Genomic DNA, 20,489 nt, shown 5'->3' with positions numbered 1-20,489 from the left:
TAGACTTTCATAACCTGTTTCTGAAGAACTTCGCAATCTTCAGTGCCAATTACAAGTCATAGAGAAAAAAAAAAGACTTAAATTTCAAGAACTAGGTGCTTGTGAGAACTGGGTGTGCAGCCAACTAACCCAAACATAAACTCCAAAGAAATTTCAAGAATTTAACCAAATCATGCCCAATGCCATATCAATAGAAACCTAGATATCTAATAAAACAGAGGAAAAGGTAGAAAGCTAAAATATGAACAGAGAGGATTGGGAGAAAAGAATTGCATCTCACCTCGGCATGTCACCTTGAAGCACTGACACCTTTTAGATCTTGCATCAATGACACAATTTTAGATTACATGCCTGCTTTCTACCATAAACAAAAAGGAAAACAAAAAGAAAGATGTCTGATGTCAAAAGAGTACCTCAAAACCCTTCCTCAGCTTGCCAAGACTCCTTTGGGTCTAAAAGCTCGTCTGAAGAAGAATAGGAAGAAGAGCCATAAGGATCCAGTTATTTAACTATAGATAAGTCGCCTACTCACAATAATTCCAGATCAGACCCACATGCCAAAATTACTGCATTATGTCTGCTAAGCTGATTGGGAGTGGCATGGGAGATTTTTGATAGTTGGAAAATATTAGAACTTCACCATCGGGAGCAACAGCAGAACTGATGCTACCCATTGTTGTTTCTTGTAGAAGTTGAACAAGAGAGAAATATATCCAGCCTGGTAATCTCACGGTTTGCCTACAACATAATTAAGAACAGGTGATTGAGATTTTGAGGGGAAAAATATGAAAGAAACAAGGACTAATCTTCTACATAAATGGAAGCCTTTTGGGTTTTCTGTTTTCACCTCAACCACAAATTGTGCCCAGATCTTGCTGTCTCGAACTTCCATAAAAATACAAGAAAAACTAAAGTATATTAAATGACAGAGAAAAAAAAACACAATGAAAGATACAATACATCAATTAATTTAAAAGAGAGACACTACAAGAAAGAGGGTTTTTAGCGATGAAACTTTTAGCGACGAAATTTTTTTTCGTCGCTAAAAGTGACTTTCAGCGACGAAATAAATTATCGTCGCTAAAAGAGTACCTTTAGCAACGAAAGTTTTCATAGCTAAAAATCATGGATGAGACTTTTTGTGATGAAAATATTCGTCGCTACAGGCTCAAAACATTTTTTGGACGATTACTTTTAGCTACGAAACTTTTCGTAGCTAAAAATCATGTATGGGACTTTTAGCGACGAAACAGTTCGTCGCTAAAAGTAATCTCCTGCTTTTTTAAAAAATTTTCAGCTAAGAGTTTTAGCGATGAATATTTTCGTCGCTAAAAGTGTGGTGTATTCTAGTTTGAAAATTTTGACCCTAACTTTTAGCGACAAACCAAAACCGTCGCTAATCATTTTTTTAGCGACGAACATTTTTGTCGCTAAAATTAATTTCCAAAAGAGTAATATTCATCGCCAAAACATCTATCTCAGTTTGAAAATTTTGGCCCTGACTTTTAACGACGAACCAAGACCGTCGCTAATAATATTTTGAGTGACGAAAAGTTTCATTGCTAAAAGTAATTTCCAGGAGAGTTTTAGAGATGAATATTTTCATCGCTAAAAATCAAAAGTCTGCTTTTATTGACGAAAACTTTCGTCACTAAAAGTGTTGTGTATTCCAGTTTGAAAATTTTGGCCCTGACATTTAGCGACGAACCAAGACCGTCGCTAATAATTTTCCCGCTTTTTAAAAAATATTCCCGCTAAGAGTTTTAGCAACGAATATTTTCGTCGCTAAAAGAGTTGTGTATTTCGGTTAGAAAATCTTGGCCCTGACTTTAAGCGACGAACCATTAAGATTTTTAGCGACGAAAAGTTGCGTCGCTAAAAGTAATTTTCCGCTTTTTTAAAAATTTTCCCTCTAAGAGTTTTAGGAACGAATATTTTCATCACTAAAAAACAGAAATTTACTTTTAGCGACAAAAAGTTTCTTCGCTAAAAGTGTTTTGTATTTCGGTTAGTTTACTTTTGGCCTTGACTTTTAACGACAAACCAAAACCGTCGCTAATAATATTTTTAGCAACGAAAATGTTTGTCGCTAAAAGTAATGTTGCTTTTGAAGAAAAAATAGAAAATTTGAAATTTTTGAGAAAAAAATTATAATATGAGAAATTTTTTGAGATTTTGAAAATAAAAATTCTAAATTTGTATTTTAATTTTTTTGAAATATTTTATAATAAAAATGATATTTTATTAAAAGAGTAAAAAAATATACATTTTGGAAAAAATGTTATTTTTAAATGTAAATTGAAATTTATCTGTGAAAAATAAAATTACTAAATTATTAGGGAGATCCACTAATTGAAGCTATAATCAACTCTTTTTGGACAATTTAATTAGTTCAGATTGAACAGTAAATAACTTCAGATGTTTAAATCAAATTCACCAATTTCTCCCAAATTGGATCACCTGCCCTCAAATTTTGAAATCGAACGTTCAAATCCTTGATTTTGTAGGAAAAACATGAAGAATCAAGCATTTCTCACCTATTGGCACTAATTTGGTACGATTTGAACAAAAAAATGGAGCAAAATGCAAAAATATGACAATGAGAAAAACTTTGACAATGTTTGAGAAAAACTTTGAAAACAAAATGATGCTTTTGGAAAAAAAAAAATCAACATTTTGAAATTTTTGAGGAAAAAAAAATAAAATATGAGAAATTTTTTGAGATTTTGAAAATAAAAATTTAGAATTTGTATTTTTATTTTTATTTTTTGAAATATACTATAATAAACATCATGGTGATCCATGGGTTTGCCATATCCCGGGACAAATTCATCGGGTTTGTTTGGCTCGTTTGGCATATCATGGGATTTTACCATCCCATCCCTCCTAATCCCTCTTAATTTGCTTGGCCAAACAGGCCCTGAATGTATTTGGTCTATCCATGTCATCCATCCGTTTTTCTATCTAATTTAAGGAGTTGAGCCCAAAAGATCAAGTGGATCATATCACTGGAAACAATGGGGATAATAATTTCCATCGTAAAAACCTTTCTAAGCCCCACAGTGATGTTTATTTGTCATCCAACCTGTTCATAAGATCATACAGACATAGATGAAGTTAAAACACAAATATAAGCTTGATCCAAAACTTCTAAGGCTCCCAAGAATTTTTCAACTGTAGATGTTTAATTCAATTGTATCCTGTTGTGTGGTCCTTATGAACATTGGATATGCCTCATTTTTAGTCTCAATCCGAAAATTTATCTATTAAAATTAACGGATGGAGAGGATAAAATACATAAATTATGGTGGACCTCACAGAGTTTACTCGTAGTGAGTTATTCACTACGCAATCCGCTTCAATGGTAATAAGCTATATGGGCCCATAGAAGAGTTCAAAAATCAGGTAGATTTAAAATTCAAGTGGGCCACACGTCAGACAAAACGACCAGGATGGAACATCCACCATTGGAAACTTGGTAGGACATCGGGATGATATTTGTGCCCATGGTTTTATTCGTGTGATGATAACCTTATTAATGGTTGAGATGGTGTATAAATATCATAATGGGTTCTAGGAAGTCTCAATGGTGGACGTTTCCATTCTCAGTATTTCACTCGGAGTGGCCTAGCTTAGTTTTGAACCTGCCCGATTTTTAGACCCTGTCCCATTACGAGCTTGAGAAAATCATGAACAAAGCGGTTTTGTTACTACATTTCTGTGGGCCCACATAGCTTATGGTCACAAGAACTTCCCATGATGCATTTCGTCATCCATCCCTTGGCATGCATTTTGCAGTGAGGATTTTGACAACTCACGGTGTCCCTTATTAGCATACATTGCTGGGGTGGGTTTTCAATCTGTTTTGCTTCCTAAACTATGATCTTCCCTGTTTTTGTTATAATCATGCCATAGATGCTATGGTAGCAATGCTTCATTGTTGATCCTAACCTATCATGCTTGGATTCGAATATGAGCCATTTGATCTTTAGTTCTCAATGTTCTAAATTTTCTGTCCTAGACAATCATTAGTTCAGCGAATGCTTCTTAGTATAGACTAGAATATGAACAGTTTATTTCATCATCTAAGATGTATTTCGAGTTCTAAACCCATCCTCGATGGCTATGGTATGGTGGGCACCATTCTCTATCAAAACCCTTATAACGACTGACGCAGGTATGGACGTGATGAGGTCGATCACTGTCTTCCTCAAAGTGGATAATTATTCCAATTCCACAGAGCTTTTCTATATTCTTCATAAAGATTCCTCGAATCCACGAGAAAAAATAGAAATAAATTCTAGTAAATTCAAAAATAGCTTAATTGATGATTAAAAAAATGGAATTACATGGGTTTTTAATTGTCACTTGCACAAATGTGATTCTTTACAATTATAAGCAAACCATGATAATCCTAACAAATGGATGAATCGAAATGTTGATTGGACCTATTTTTGCATAAATGATCTTAACCGTCCATTTTTAATTCCATTTACCGAATGGTCAAATTTACTAAATCAGTGTGATATTTTCATGGTAGTTCTTGAAATATGGATTAGACCTGATGAACCGTATTGATCAATGGTTTGGACCGTTTAGGTTCTGAATAAAAATGGGAGCACTATAACTAATTGTGTTTGTAGGCAGCGGAGCATTTCTAAATAAATAAATACAAGAGTCCTTGTGGAGAAACAACATTCATGGGAGATGTGTTGGTGTTCCCTCACATAAATTTTTAAAAAATAAAAAATAAAAAAAATCAGGGCTTGATACCAAAAATGAGAGGGATATAAATCTTAGGTGGACCACACCACATGATAACAATAGTGATTGGATATCCACCATTAAAACCCTCCTAAGGTCCATTGTACTTTTTATTTGACATTAAATCTATTGATTAGGTCATACATGCCTAGATGAAGGGAAAAAAAATATCAGATTGATCCAAAAATGTATATGGCCCCCAAAAGTAACTTAATGGTCTACGCTCATTTAACACTGTTTCCTATAATGTGGTCTAGTTGAGATTGGGATATACCTCATTTTTTGTCTCATACCATAAAATGATATGGAAAAATAGATGGACGGCAGGGATGAAACACATACAACATCGTGGGGCCCACACAACACCGACCACCAGCCACGGGCGTTGGTGTCAGCGCGAGTAGAGAGAGCGAGATATACTCTCCTCTCTCGGTCTCTCACTCTCTATCTCCTCTACCTTGCGCACCCTCTCTCTCTCTCTCTCTCTCGGTCCCTCTCTCAACCGTGCCCTCTCTCTCTCTCTGTCTCTCTGTCGCTCTCTCTGTCTCTCTCGGTGCTCTCTCTCTCGTGCATCCTCTCTCTCTCTCTGTCTCTCTCGGTGGATCGGTGGACCGTGATCGGGTATCTCTCTCTCTCTCTCTCTCTCTCTCTCTCTCTCTCTCTGACCGTTCTCACCGTTGACGGAAATCCCTAATTTCTGGATTTTGGGATTCGAAATCCCTAATTTATGGATTTGGGATTTGAAATCCCTAATTTGCCTGTATGGGATTCGGATTTGAGGATTCAGAATCGAAAATCCCTGATTTTTTTATTTTTTGTGGATTCATATTTGAAAATCCCTAATTAACAGATTTGGGGATTTTTTGGGGATTCATATCTGATTTTTTGTTGAATGCAATGGGGAATGTTCTGTTATCATTTGATTCATATCTAATTCATATCTGATTTTTTGTTGAACTGTGGTTAGTTTATCCATATTTATTGTTTGGAATATCATTTGGTAAAAAGATGGTCCATTTAAAGAAGTGGACAGCCTGTAGTACAATACAGGCAAATTTACTTGTGTAGACAGCTAGATCAGAATAATGCGGTCTATTTTTATTTTTATTTATTTATTATTTTTTTGTGTGTGTGTGTGTATTTTCCTGCAGTAAGCATTATATTATATTTTTGTTTCTTTCTAGGTGCTTGTTTATAGTTTGCAAACCATGGCATGTCTTTGTGGAATTTTCAGTGAGTGGGAATGAGGTAAGTGAGACATCATCCAAAAAAAGAAAGCTCTACATGGATGAGCACATCTCTCATGGGAAGGCAGAGCTCTCGCCTTGATCAATGGAAGGGATTGGAAGCTCTAAGGCATTTGAGAGGAGAAACAAGAGAGCAAAAATCTCGCACCATGCCCGAGACTTTAGATAACGGGATTTTGAAAATGCCAAAGAATATTTGCTGATTCACTGTCTCTTTTGCAGTCACAGCACTGGAAGATCTTTTCAGTTTCCTGAACTTTGTTTTTGGATGATCCAATAGCCCCAATCTTTATTGGGTTTTCCAATTGAATGTAGACAAGTGCTCATTTTTTATGCAAACTTTTGTTAATCTTCCATCTATATGTCATGAATGGGTTTCTAGTTGCCTTGACTCGTGGACTATGGCCCATGATATCAACAGTCTTGATAACCATAGACATGAATCACATGTGCAATGGGGATGTCGTAGTTAGCACTTCATGAAACTCCATGAAGCGTGCACATTGCAGTAACATCCCTCCAAATCATAAACATTCATTGGAACAAAGCCATGCATCCCGAATAACTCAATCAACTATTTTGGTTTTCAATACATTTCTTTGCCCAATTTTGTCAGTATTATAGCTGAATTATCTGAACTGAGAAGACTTGCTTGCTTAATCAGGCTGCGTCTGAAAATATGTTTTTCAGGCCTAACTGCTGGTGATGGATTTGTTTGTGGCCTGCTGTTGGATTCAAAACAACCCTACTAGGGTTGGGGCAATAGCATATACATCCAAATGGGTGTCCCTCATCCAATGGCTGAAGAAGCTTCCCACTCAGAAATCAGTGCCAAGGACCATCATATCTGCTAATTGAGATTGCTTGCCAAAGGGACGTATGCAAACATCTCCATGGTTGGGCTTAGAGAAGACCAGACATGAGTACAATCAAGAGAGTTTTTGCACCAACTTGGTATGTGGCTAATATTGCACTCAATTGCATGTGTGGCAGCCAATGGGTATCTGATGAATCCAACCCAATGTTAATACATCTGGGTCTCATTTATGGGACCCATTAAGCAATTGGGACTGGTTCAGGTCTCAACTTTAGGACCTGATTAAAAATCAGGTCTAGGTACTGTCCAGTTTGGGTCTAGGTGGTTTTAATAGTAAATTATATATTTTTTGTATGCATTTATTATTCTAATAAAAGAAATTTCACTTCTAGCACTTTATTTTTTTGGTTGAATGTCATATCATCTCTTTCATTAGATTGGTTTTGGTCTAATCTTTCAATCATTCTCTAACTGTTAAAAGGAAATAAATTTCCATCTAGAGTTGGTTACGAGTGTAGTTTTCTATGTAACTGTTAAAAGGAAATCAATTTCCCCCTCTCTTTTGGTGGCTCAAACAGAAGAAGCCATCTCATAATTGAGGTTTTGTTATAACCTGTGTTGTTTTCTAAGTGCACATGTTTTCATTAGTATATTTATATTTTTACCAATCTGTATTTTCTTTTAAGCTTTAATTTCTCGGTATCTTATGCAGGTTGCTTCAAATCATTATGGTTATTCTGTTATTGTATTTGGTGAACTCATGGAATTCCATGCTTTCTTTAACTAAATAATGATGTGCTTGTCATCTATCTATATATTATCTTAGAGCCCTGGCAGGGTTAATCATTGTAGGAATTTGGTTCCTACTCCCAATACATGCAAGTGTGGCAACATGTATGAGTTTGGGGCATTCATCAAGTGGACCCCTCCATGTAGCCAAAAATCAGGTTGATGAGGTCTCTAGTGGTCTCATGTAAAAGAAAGATGGATGATTAAAGGAACTGGCAAGGCCGAGGAACATTAGACATTCCATCTTCCGAAACCAACACTTTGGATATTATTTGACATACAATAATCTCTATATGCCTATTATGGATCTGTAGAATGGATGAATAGGATCATCAAGCTTCATTATGTTTAGGGATTTTGTAGGAATTAGTAAGTATAAATTATTATTTTTCCCTTCTCTTCTTCTTTTCTATCATAAATATGTAAAACAAGCCCTAAAAGGCAAATGCTATTTTTCTTATACTCCATCTTCCTTGTAAGAAGACAGCCATAGTGTAAACATTTTACTTTTTCCATAGTATAAGCTGTTTACTTTTTGGTTAGTTGTTTGTTTGTACTTTGCATGCTTACACTACTATAACAGAAACTAGCAGACTGATGTAGAACATGGCACAGATACATTCCTGGCATGGTTGGACCAAAAGAAGGTGGAATGTAAATTGATCATAATTTAATCTCTTCTCCTTATAAATGATTTTGCTAACTCCTGCAAAACAGTGAGCTTGCAACTGATGTTGCACCCATGGGCTCAGTTATTTCCTGAAATCAGCCAACATCTTTCCTCTAAAAAAAATATTATTTTGCTTTTAACCATTTCATCGTGTCATAATTGTTATTGTTTTTGTTGTTAACACCATGCAATTTTACTTCTAGCTCATGTAGATTTTGTTCAAATCCGGCCCTATGATAACTCATTTATTTCGTGTTGTTATCATCTTGGGTTGCTGCTATTAAGGTAATGCATGATGTTATTTATCTTCGCCATCATCTAGAGAAGGCAAGTTCAGTCCCTTCACATTTTGGTCCATTGTATGAACTCATTATAATAGATATTTAGTTCCTAGAGAGTCAAGATTTCAGAAACTGTGGAAGCCCCACTCTATATTAGGTAATTGTGCCCTGTTTCAATGGCAAAAATGCACCCAATTCAGAAACCGTGGAAGCCCCACTCTATATTAGGTGGAAAGCAGAAAGTCCATCAAACTGGCTTCAAATGACAAGCGGGCTCATTTATCAAAACAGAAATGAGCATGTTGCAATCACTTAATAATGTCTCCCTTGCAGGTTCCATTCTTGTTTCGACTTTGGCATCACCATTTACATTAGCCATGCATTTGCTAAATTTGCCAAAGCTTTATAATCTTTTTACAGGTTGGTTCTTTAGATCCTGGCAAACTCATAAAAATACTCAAATCATCAATACCCAGTCTGTAACTGCATTCAACTATGATGGTTCTCCCTCCAGGATTCACCAAATTGTGACATTCACATTTTCTGTAGTGTGTTATTTCAGTTCTTAGAAAGACATTGAAAACTAAGATAACTCTGAAATGGGCATTAGCACTGGTCAAGTGACTCAAACCCAAGACTGGTGAATGCAACTGCAATAGCTTGGCTATTGCATTCAGTGAATTGGTTTTCTCTTTAGGTAGACTTTTGCACTAATAACTTCATATATGTTTTTCTGTATCCTTATCAGATTTTACAAGTTTTAAAGAACTGTCTAACTTTTAAGTGGGAGCAGAAAATCAGTTGACTTTGTTGTCCTGGTGTACTTTAAAAAGAAAAAAAAGGTTGGACTGTCAAAAAGAAATGGGTTATCTGCTGTGTATCGTAATCTACCTGTAGTACCGGATTTATGTCGATCTTTATTAAATAATAATAATAATCTATTTTTCCATCATGAGCAGGGATTTTGATGTCTACATTTGACATGTAGGATGAATCCAAGGTCCCTCTCATTCCAAAAGCATGGTTGATTATTTCTGCAGTTCCCTTTACTCTGTTCTTCTTTTGGCATGGTCACATCCACATAATCCATGCCCATGTTGTGAAAAATACTCCTACTCGATAGTTTTTGATTGACTGTTTTACCTGTAGGAAGTGATTTGGCAAGGTGAGATTGGTGGAGTATATGCGGCTTTGGATACATTCAAGGCTGAAAAAGCATTTCCTATGTGCAAACTCACACGTTTGTTGCGTGATTCATTGGGTGGGAGGACTAAGACATGTATAATTGGTGGGCCTGTCAAAATTGGACTGGGCCTGTCCTGTTCATTTGGTGGACTTAAAAATAGGCCCGTGTTTGACTTGCAGACCTAAAATTAGATCAAGTTGGGACCATGGGGGCCAGGTTCGTACAGGACTTGTCTCTATGGGAACTGCACCAAAATGTATGAATTTAGTTTTCCTTTAAAAAAAAAAAATTTATTTTCTTGGTGATTTTTATTTTCTCAATTCTCATTTATTGGATATGTTCATTTGAATCCTTTTCTTACGTATATAAGTGTATATGTTCCATGTTTATGGTGGAGATTGTTGGAGAGTAGCAAGCCTTAATCTCTAAGAAGACTCGTGGGGCTTCCAACCTTTTCTCAACAAACCTTCTTTTACTACTGTAAAATTCATGCTACTTGGTTAGAGTTGAAGACCTTACCCTTTTTGTTTTTTTTTTGGTGATCGACGATTGCATCATATTGCATTTGCACCATCAGGTTTGTTCATTCAGAACTTGCACTATGCTGATCAGCTACTGGAATGATCTCTTTTTTATTATTTTTACCATTGTCATATTTCCAAGTTTTAAGTCCTTGACTTAATTACATATGATCAACTGTTGGTAGTGGGAGGAATGCTAATACTGGAAAGGATAATGGGGTTAATCAAAGCACCGACAGAGGCCTTACATCCACCTCTTCACCAGTTTCGCAGGACATAGAAAATAAGGCAACCATTCCAACCATGAGGTAAACTTCATTTATAGATTTTTCTGATCATGGGACCACCAGCCTTTGAGGATTTTCAGCCTTTGAATTTGAGGACTTTTAGGGAAAATTACAACAGATCAACCCATGTTCCTCTCACTATCTTTTTTTCCCCTAAAGGAGGTGCTCGAGTCCAAGGGCTGGAAATGTCCAATCAGGGCTCACCTGATTATCAATTCAGATGAACTACACCTTACATGCGTGTGCAAATAATGAGTTGTTAATGTGCTGTGCAAAAAAGAAAAACAAATCCTCTGTGTAATATAGTTTCTGTTTGAACTAGTGAATATCTGATTGTTGTGTCATTTAATGTTAATTAAGCCACTGAAATTTGATTGTTAAATGTTGTCATATTGCTTTGTGTTTGTTGATGTTGTTCAAGGCGCTAATTTCCAGCATCTTTGTGGGAAGGAAAAACAAAGACACAAGGCGTTTAAAACAATGAATATTGATGGTGATTAACAGGCTTCCATTCTTTGCTGTTAGGAATGGTGACGATTCTTGGTCACTAAAGACCAGTTCTGGGGGTCTAGTAAATGCTTCTCTTGGTAAGTGGAAAATAAGCTCTTTATTCAACAGTTCTATTCAAATATTTTTCCTCCCAGGTTGTCATGGTTACCTTAACCTTATTGTTACTTCAAAACATTTCTCACTTCTTTTGTAAAAATGTAAAAATAGTTAGAGGATTTCATCCTGAATAAATTCAGGCTAAGTTCTGTCTCTGCTAAATCTGATCTACATAATACTATTCAAAGTGAGATAGGTCGGTCAACTGAAAACTGAATAAAATGGCTATCAGGTGCAACATATTCAAAAATCAACAAATATACCGCTGCTTTTTTGTTTTGTTTTGTTTTGTTTTGTATTTGTAGAAATTTTAGTGATAGGCCAAATGTATGGTAACAAATGTAGGCTATGGTGTGTGTACACTTTTTCATAGTTGCATGTGCGATGCTTGAAGGTTGAATGTTGCAAGCACACTTGCAGGCTTTTAAATTTTTATAAGCCAACACTGAACCAGACTGGGAAACCATCACTCACAACAATGGGAGCTTAAATTTTTATCAGCTGATCTAAGAGTTCCATCTTGATCATTATGTTTAACTTCTTTCTTCAACAATTTTAGATGGATTTTTTTTTCCATCAGCTGCACATTGTATTCTCCCATCTGTGTTAACCAACTTTAGACAAATTTATTTGTTTTTTCTTACAAGAGAATGCTGATGGAGATATTTAACTATTACATATTCAGCACTACCACCACTGCTGGAACGAGATTGCAGTGCTTGATAATCAAAGTAATAAACTCAAGAAGTTAGTACTTACAAAGTATTAATAGATCAAACACTGTAGTTTGGCTTCAGAAAACAAGCTCAAAACAAGAGAAATCTGCCTTATTTATGAAAGTGGGGATCGTTGCTCTTCTATTCCAAATCCTTAACACATATTCCTTCTTTCTCATTTTCCTTGTTTTCATTGTTTGTTGCTTATATCAAGCCTTTGAGCCCCTCCTTGGAAATGGAACTATGTGTCCCTTGACAAGGAGTAGTCTGGCCATGGAGATCTTAATCTTTCAATATGATGTAGCCCTTATGCAAATCCACTTATGGAAATGCCATACCTGTAATTTTGAAACAGAAAATATCTCATGAGTTCCTTTCCAGTAACTCCTGCAATTATCATTATCATCATCTAAGCCTTACCCCAAGTAATTGGGATCGGCTACATGAATCTTGTTCCACCATTCCATTCAAGGGCTAGTCCTTCAGTTAGACTGTAGATCATCAAGACTTTTCTTGCTACCTCCATCCACCTCCTTTTGAGCCTTCAACTTGTACCAACTCACCCATCCTAACCTGCATGGTTCTTGGTCTCTGTTGTAATAAAGCTCATGTGTCGGCATGACATGATAGATCTGAGATCCAAACAAACGTACAGCTCTGAAAATCTTGGCTGAAGTTCTCTAACACATCCACCTATTTCCAATCTTGGCATAGGCCCCAATATATCTTGCGGCCTATGTATCGAGTGGACCAGATTTGTTTTTTGGGAAAACATGTACAGGGTTGGACCAACCTAATGGATGGATTGGATTTTGCATCCATGTGCCATGTTGGCACATTTCTGGCATGTACATGAGCTTTATTGCACATGTGTGTTTGCTTAGCAAAGCTCTACAATTGTTAGTCTAATAATTTGGAAATAACCAAATCTTAATTCCCTCATCATTCATGACCTGAGCTCTAAATGACAGCAATATTCCTTTCAAGTTCAACTGGAAAGCAACGTTGCTGCCATGTGACTGATGGTTACTTTCCAACTATGAATGCTAGGAAACATCACAATTTTAGAAATTTACTTTACACATAAAAAGTACTGTTAATTGATATGCGAGACTGTATTGGTTTTCAGGGAAGAGAGAAAAGAGCATGCTATCTGATCTTGAAAAGCATGTGCAGATAAGATAGCTGCTGCAGAGGAGTCGCTGAAAAAGAAGAAGCAGGTCATTAGCTACCCTTATTTAATAGTTATTTTGATTTCATGAGATGAAATACCAAGTCAGTAGCCCATCAAATGGTTGTGGGATTGTGAAGCGAAAAGGCTGATATATCCCGATCTTTTGACAAATAGTAAAAATACATGCTTTGAATATCTGTGAAATTAAACACTTTAGCAACATATCTTTTAATTATGACCAAAACAGACGCTCAGACCCTTTCAGAAATTAATCTTGATGGTGTGCTTGAGGTAAGAATTCAACTAGGAATCTATTTATGTGGAAATTATTCGTTTAAGGTCCTTGACTTGATTGTTTCAGATCTTTGCATATTGCTTGATGGTCATGTGTTGTTTATGCAGTCACAGGTCCCATGATCATGCTAGGATGAGTGCTTATGCTATTAATTGTGTTCCTATATAATGCGCATGTGTGGTTAGTTTCATGTGGATACAGTGTCGCAATACTGAAGAATGTAGTGTAGTACTCATGGAAGGATCTTGGGAAGCAATCTTTAAGTGCTTACATTTTATAAAATGCACATTTAAGTTATTGATTATTGTGCTTACTGAAACACTAAAGATTTATACTGAAGATACAATGGTAGTTCAGCACCATTTAGCTATCAAATTGGCATTTAGCAAATAAAATGGCTAAAGGCCCGAATTCAATGAGCAATATCAGATTGTTAAGATCGCAGAATCAAGTGTGGATGTGGGCTACATTCAACAATGGGGCCTCAATTTGTTATTTTGTATGCTCTTTATTTTTATTAAAGGGTAATTTGTATTGTCTGGGGTTGCTAACTTGCCATGCATTTATGCCATATGGTGGATGAGAACCAGACATTAAGAATTGTGCACTATTTGAATTCTAGCTCATGTTTTAATGGTAACTACATTTTAGACAACAAATGCTACAAATGTCACACATTTTCTTGCTAAATGGGACTCAACAAATTTTATTTATTTTTACTTTTATTTGTAAATTATTCATTTATAAATGGAAAGGGTGAACTTGTGAACACATGGGAGTGACGTAGCATTAGCTAGCAGCTAGAGCCAGAACAGATTTTGGCATGAGTGTGGGAATGCTGAACGAGTGGCACAATTGGTGATATGTACCATATGCATATACTGTTTAATTTCCTCAGAAAACTGAAGCAAAACCTGGTCAATCTTAATTCTTTGCCGGGAATGAGCTATCCATACCAAGTTTCAATTTTTATTTTTATTTTTTGTCTCACTTTATATCTTTGTACAGACTGGATAAAAACCAGAAAACTGAGTTGAAATGGATAACGTCCAATATGGAAGCCTAAAATTGAACCCTTATTGCATTTTTATCACTCTAGGCTACCTAGCCTTGAGAAATTCTAGAAATTCTATACTCCCATAAGTTCTAATTCAAAAACAGGCAGAAGACAGGTGGAGTTAATATGTCCATCTCATCTTTCAATCCAAATTGCATTTTTTTTTTCATATTTCAGAAATAGGAAAATACTTGTTCTTTGGGTGTCTTTTCTAATACTTTCAAGTGCTTTCTTGTACTAGCCAAGAAATCAAGTGCATGAAGATTCATTTACTAGAAATCAAGTGATGCTAGCAATGATCTTCAGATTTTCAATGCTGAGAACTTACAGAGCAACAATAAAATCTACTACAGGTTTGTTTTCACAACCAAAATTAGGTGGATGCCCTTTTTTGTTGGTGGATTGGTGGTGGCCTTTTTCACCAAGTTGGTGTCTACTTTGAGGCTAAATCATTTTTTGAGTTTTGCAATACTGAGTAATCTGAGAAAACCTGAAGTTCCTGACATAAGTTTCTGATGTAGAGTTTGAGAACCAAAAATGTTAGAAATATGAAGAAATTCTATGTCCACATTAAGATGTTTCTTGTTGCTTGATTTTTGCAGGTTCATATGTATGTAGATTCTCTCAGGAAAAGGTTATAGCTTGGTATCAGGTAACACCATTTTAAGCCAGGTTTTTTTTTTATTATTTTTTTCTTGCCAAACAAGCAAGGAACCCATCAGAACATGAACTCAATCCTCGTGTACTGTAGCATTGGACAACCACATGCATTATGACTCATCAGATGTATAGTTCTTGATTCACCATCCATAAAAACATGTGTATAGTTGAGTGGGAATGAACCATCCATAAACCATGTGTGCAGTTGAGTGGGAATGAAAGGGACTAATTAAGTCTTGCAATAATGTGAAGGTTCATGTAACTTAAACTTTGCAATATATTCTTGGCTGTCATTGTCATAAGGCCATAAGATCTAAACATTTTAGCCCTATCTATTAGTTATTGCATGTTAAGGGTGTCTTCATGTGCAAATTTCTACACTTTGCTATATGCCAATATGTGAAGACTTCAGCTGCATTGTACTTAGTTCTGTTTGCCTCCTAATATAAAGCAATCGTTGTAATTTCTCCATTTCTCAGTGTGCTGTCTTCATTGTAACTTAGCTGCACTGGTCCTTTGCAATACTATTGTTTGGTTTTTGGCTTTTTACTAATCCTTTGCTTTTGAGATGACTCAACATTGGGGAGATAAATGGACCCTCCTTGAAACCATAATGATAATTTGGTTTAAAAATCTCAACCATTTATTTTTATAAGTCGGCTTATTGTCATTTGGTCATGTTTCTATTCTTAATAACTTCTTTGAACTCTTTGTGATGTGATAAGATTGTTTGTGTTTGGATGAATGTACTTTTATGTTTAGATGGCTAGTTTGGGTTTATATAGATGTGAATGTGAATATGATGAAATATAATATATATCAGGTGTATATAATATTCCAACAATTTTGGGGAAAGTGAGTAAGAGACTTTTGCCTACGAAACTTTTCGTAGGTAAAAGTTTTGTAAGTATTGTAATTATTTTTAGCAACGAAAATTTTCGTCGCTAAAAGTTCAAGAAATATAGTGAAAACTTTCGTTGCTAAAAGTAGAACGAATATTTTTAGTAGCAAAAATTTTCGCTGCTAAAAAGTCTTGTAAGTTTTTTTAACGACGAAAATTTTCGTCGCTAAAAGTGGAACGAATATTTTTAGCAGCGAAAGTCTTGTAAAGTTTTTTTAGATATTTATGGCACCGAAAAGTTTCGTTGCTAAAAGTCTTGTAAAGTTTTTTTAGCGACGAAAATTTTCGTCGCTAAAAGTTGAACTTATATTTTTCCTAAAAGTCTTGTACAGTTTTTTTAACGACGAAAATTTCCGTTGCTAAAAGTTTAAGGTATATTTTTAGCAGCGAAAATGTTCGCTGCTAAAAGTCTTATGATATTTTTTTAGCGACAAAAATTTTCGTCGCTAAAAGTGGAACGTATATTTTTGACAGTGAAAGTTTTCGCTGCTAAAAGTCTTGTGATGTTTTTTTAGCGACGAAAATGTTCGTTGCTAAAAATATTGCCTTTGGTGACAATTCGATTTTTTCGCCGATAAAACCCTTTTACCTCGATGTTTTAGCGACGAATTTAGCGACGAAAATTCTCGTCGCTAAAAGTTTTTAGCTACGAAAATTTGACTTTTAGCGACGAAAATTTTTGTTGCTAAAAGTGGGATTTCTTGTAGTGAGAAAACGACTAAATACTCACACAAGGTTACTTATCAGTGGATCTTTTTGCTTAATAGATGAGGTATGGAGCAAAGAATGAGACCGAACCAAAGTTGTTCATAAGGTCACATGGACCTGGATGGAGTAAAAACAAAAATATCAGCTTAATCCAAAAATAGGGACTTTTAGGGACAGAAAAACTTGCCAAGTCAAATCAAGTGTCCAAATGGGAGCACAAGTTCTTGCAACAGGAAAAAAAATTTCTGCCCCAACTATTACATGTCTTTGAATAGCCCCTAAAGAAAAAAGAAAACAAGAAGAAAAAAAGAGGATTTAATGAAATAGAGACCTTTACTAAGTTGGGTTGCTTGCCTGGAGCTCTTACTGAGGTTTCTTTGCTTCTACTCTTTTGTTTGTTTTTTTTTTTTGTCATGGGTTGTATTGCTTATCTATAGTTGATCTTACAAAATTGATAAGGAAAAACTACATTCAGTTGGGTAACAAACAAAACATGCAATCAAAACTGAAATGTTCATATTTCCTGTCCAATTCTTTAAAAAAAAATGAAGAAAATGAAAGCGAAAATAACTCAATCTACAGTCAATCTTACAAAATAAGCAAACATACATAAAAGCAAGCTAAAAATACAGCCATCCCAGCCTGATTGAAAGAAAAATCAAAGAAATTAACCAAGAAGGAATAATCAAAACCAAAAACTCCCTAAATGCATACAAAAATGAAGGAAAAGAATCAAACACCACTCGTTCTACATCCAAATGCTGAAAGAATTCACAAACAGAGAAAATGCAAGCAAAAGTACTCTCTACTCGATCCACAGAAAAATCAGAGAAAATACACATAGAAACCATCAAAATCGAAAAAACAAAACACGCATTCTATGCCCTCGACCGAGGACATATTCACTAAAAACCCTATCATTGATCACAAATTGCAGATAACTTTCACGAAATTGAGAAGAACAGATGGAAAAAAATGGGAGAGATTTCTTATGATTCTCTTCTTTGTTGCGATTTGAGAAAAATCTAGGGTTTACTTTACAAATTATACGACGAGAGAATCGCATACCCACAAATCGAACATTGCTTCTAGTCATAGAACTACAAATCCTACTTGCAAACACCCACAATAAGCATACCCATAACTTCATTATCACGGAAAAAAGACTTATTTACAAAATCAAACACCTGGTGTACGTTTGGTGCAACGAATATCATGATATTTCAGGATCAATAAGTCTAATTTGGTGCAAAATATCATGAACTTCATGACATTTGGTGCCACCAAATGCACCCATACGCAAAGCATGAAAAAATCTAGCCCCACAAACCTCATTAAACTACACAATAGTCCATTCCAAAGGCTTTCCTAACCAGGATCGATTCCTTGCAGAGCTATAAACATAACCAAATGAGGCACTCCTCATTAGTATTCTATCCCTGCTTGAAATCAAGAAAAAGAGTGATATAAGAACAACTCAAATCCAATTCTCATCCATCCCAATTGTGATCTAGGCAAAGACCTCTACAAAAAAGGGAGAAATCTCAAAACCAAATCCTCTAACCACATGAGACGCCATAAACAGACAATTTAAAACAATAACACAACATCAATTTGCCTAATCTCACCACCTCACAAGAAGCAACTGAATAGAGGCCTGAGTAAAATCAGATTAAGAAAGATCCAAACAAGCTCAACCAAAGCCAATCTCTCTCCAAAACAATCGGATCTACGAGAAACATAAACCAATATCATAAAACAAGTAACAGGTCTTCAAAAACAACATCAGGGAAATATATCAAAGATCTCAACAGATAGTAACAGATCTAACAACAAATCACAAACAACCAAAATTAAAATCAGATATACGATTTATAGCTACGATCTGCACTGAATAGTAGAATGAAATGTAAAACATCAACAAAACCCCTTAATTTGCAAAAGGAATGATCAAAACCCTAAATTACAAAAGGACTGATCGAAACCCCAGATTCATGAAAAGGGGAGGGAAGAATAGCAACACTCTCACTAACCTTAGGCCACCGAGAAACCCTCACAATCTCTCTTCCTGCTTGTGGGAGGACTGAAATTCTAGAGAAATCAAAGAGAGACGACCTTGGGCAGAGATACTGGTTTTTATAGGGAAGAGATGGGAGACGAACGGCTGGGATGAACTGATCAGGTGCGGTCGAGAATCAGAGAAGATTCACAAAACATGCATAAGGAAATCAATAAAAAGAATAGGAGAAATCGCTCACCTTTCCACATCCGTTGAGATAGCAAGAGAGAGAGATATTGCTAGGGCTTTGAAAATGGGATGATTGAGAGAGAGAGAGAGAGAGATAGAGAGGGTTTTGGGTGGAAATAGGGAGATTCCGTTTTGGGCGCGGAGATAGAGTGAGAGGGCGATTCCGTTTTGGGCGTGGAGATAGAGTGAGAGAGTGAGAGAGATGGGAAAATGGGGTGCTATAAATTCGTTTGGGCCTACGACTCTGTTTTAGCGCACGCCCAATGATTTTGTGCGTGGATTCGGTACCTACGTGGGGCCCACCATGATGTATATGGTTTATCCATTCCACCCATTTATTTTAGAAAATATATTTAGGGAATGATCCCAAAAATGAGGTATATTGAAGGTCCAACTGGACCACACCATAGGAATCATGTGTGATTTAATCTCTATTGTTTCATATCGTGTGGTCCACTTGAGCCTTCCATTTACTTCACTTTTTGGGATGATATTCTACAATTATATTTCAGAACATATGGATAGATCAGATAGAACACATATATTATGGTGGGCATCAAAAAGTCCCTCACAAGACCATCAATTTCTAGTGGTGTAGCAACTTTTTTGCTATGGATATAATCCGTAGCAATTTAGCTACGGTTTATATCTGTAGCTAAAAATCTACGTGGTCTGTATCATTTGCTCATTTTTTTGGTAGTGCAAGCATTGCTAGAGTATGAGAATGAGAAGAAAATCAAAATGTTCTAAGAAGAAAGGAAGCATAAAATGAAAGAATAATTGAAATAGCGCTTATATCAGTTGAGGCGGTAGAACATTTATTAGGGCATCATTATAAATTTACTTGGTACGATGTAAATACATGTGTCGTAATGGGTTTGGCTCTTATTTTGAAAAGGGGTGGTTACGACTGATGTGTGAGGATGTATCGGCCAGAGACGGTTACTGTGATGCCACCACATGTATGAGGGTATTGCTGCATTAATGAAGCATCATACATTGCTTTTACTTTTTTCCAAAGGTGAAGCGATGTGAGGAGTAATGTTTATCTCCATTATTGCCATTTAACAGCTAGAGTGCATTAAACAATGCCACAACATTACTTAAGTGGCTGATGAAAGAGCGATCATGTAGACACAGTTACAAGATAGATGGCAAGAGCATGAGCAAAGAAGGTCATGTAGTGTTGAACGGTTATAGCAACTATCAGAACGTGACAATGAACTAGATAACCAGGGTAAAGCTATAAATAGTAGAGGAATTCAGCAAGAAACAGGTCTCACACCAACCCAATTAAACCAAAATATAATCTTTCAATTATCCTTTCAATTACCCGTCAATTACATTTCTTAGTGTAATAACTCTATTTTCCTGCCAAGTAAATTACATTACCTAGTGTAATCATTTACTTTTTGCCCATTGTTTACATTTCATAATATAATCCATAGCATTAATCAAGTAACTGGTAATCTTAGCCATAATTTGGGTCAATGCAGCCATTCTCCATGGCCGATTATAAGAATCATTTCCTCATTTCTCTTTTACCTGTAATGAAAAGTCCT

General features: G+C 35.8%; 1 long non-coding RNA gene across 2 annotated transcripts; it reads right to left on the bottom strand.

Moving 5' to 3' along the window:
* Positions 1-658: 658 nt before the first annotated feature.
* On the bottom strand, positions 659-18,668 carry LOC131248592 (uncharacterized). Of its 2 annotated transcripts, none has more exons than XR_009172299.1 (3): positions 18,010-18,668; positions 16,702-17,788; positions 659-908 (listed from the first exon to the last, which is right to left on the bottom strand). It is a non-coding gene; the product is annotated as an uncharacterized LOC131248592 (long non-coding RNA). The 2 variants fall into 2 exon arrangements; XR_009172300.1 differs by having other exon boundaries at positions 659-885; positions 18,053-18,668.
* Positions 18,669-20,489: the final 1,821 nt, after the last annotated feature.

The sequence above is a fragment of the Magnolia sinica genome, chromosome 6 (genome assembly GCF_029962835.1).
Source record: "Magnolia sinica isolate HGM2019 chromosome 6, MsV1, whole genome shotgun sequence".
NCBI lineage: Eukaryota > Viridiplantae > Streptophyta > Magnoliopsida > Magnoliales > Magnoliaceae > Magnolia > Magnolia sinica.
This window is presented reverse-complemented; position numbering and strand designations above follow the sequence as displayed.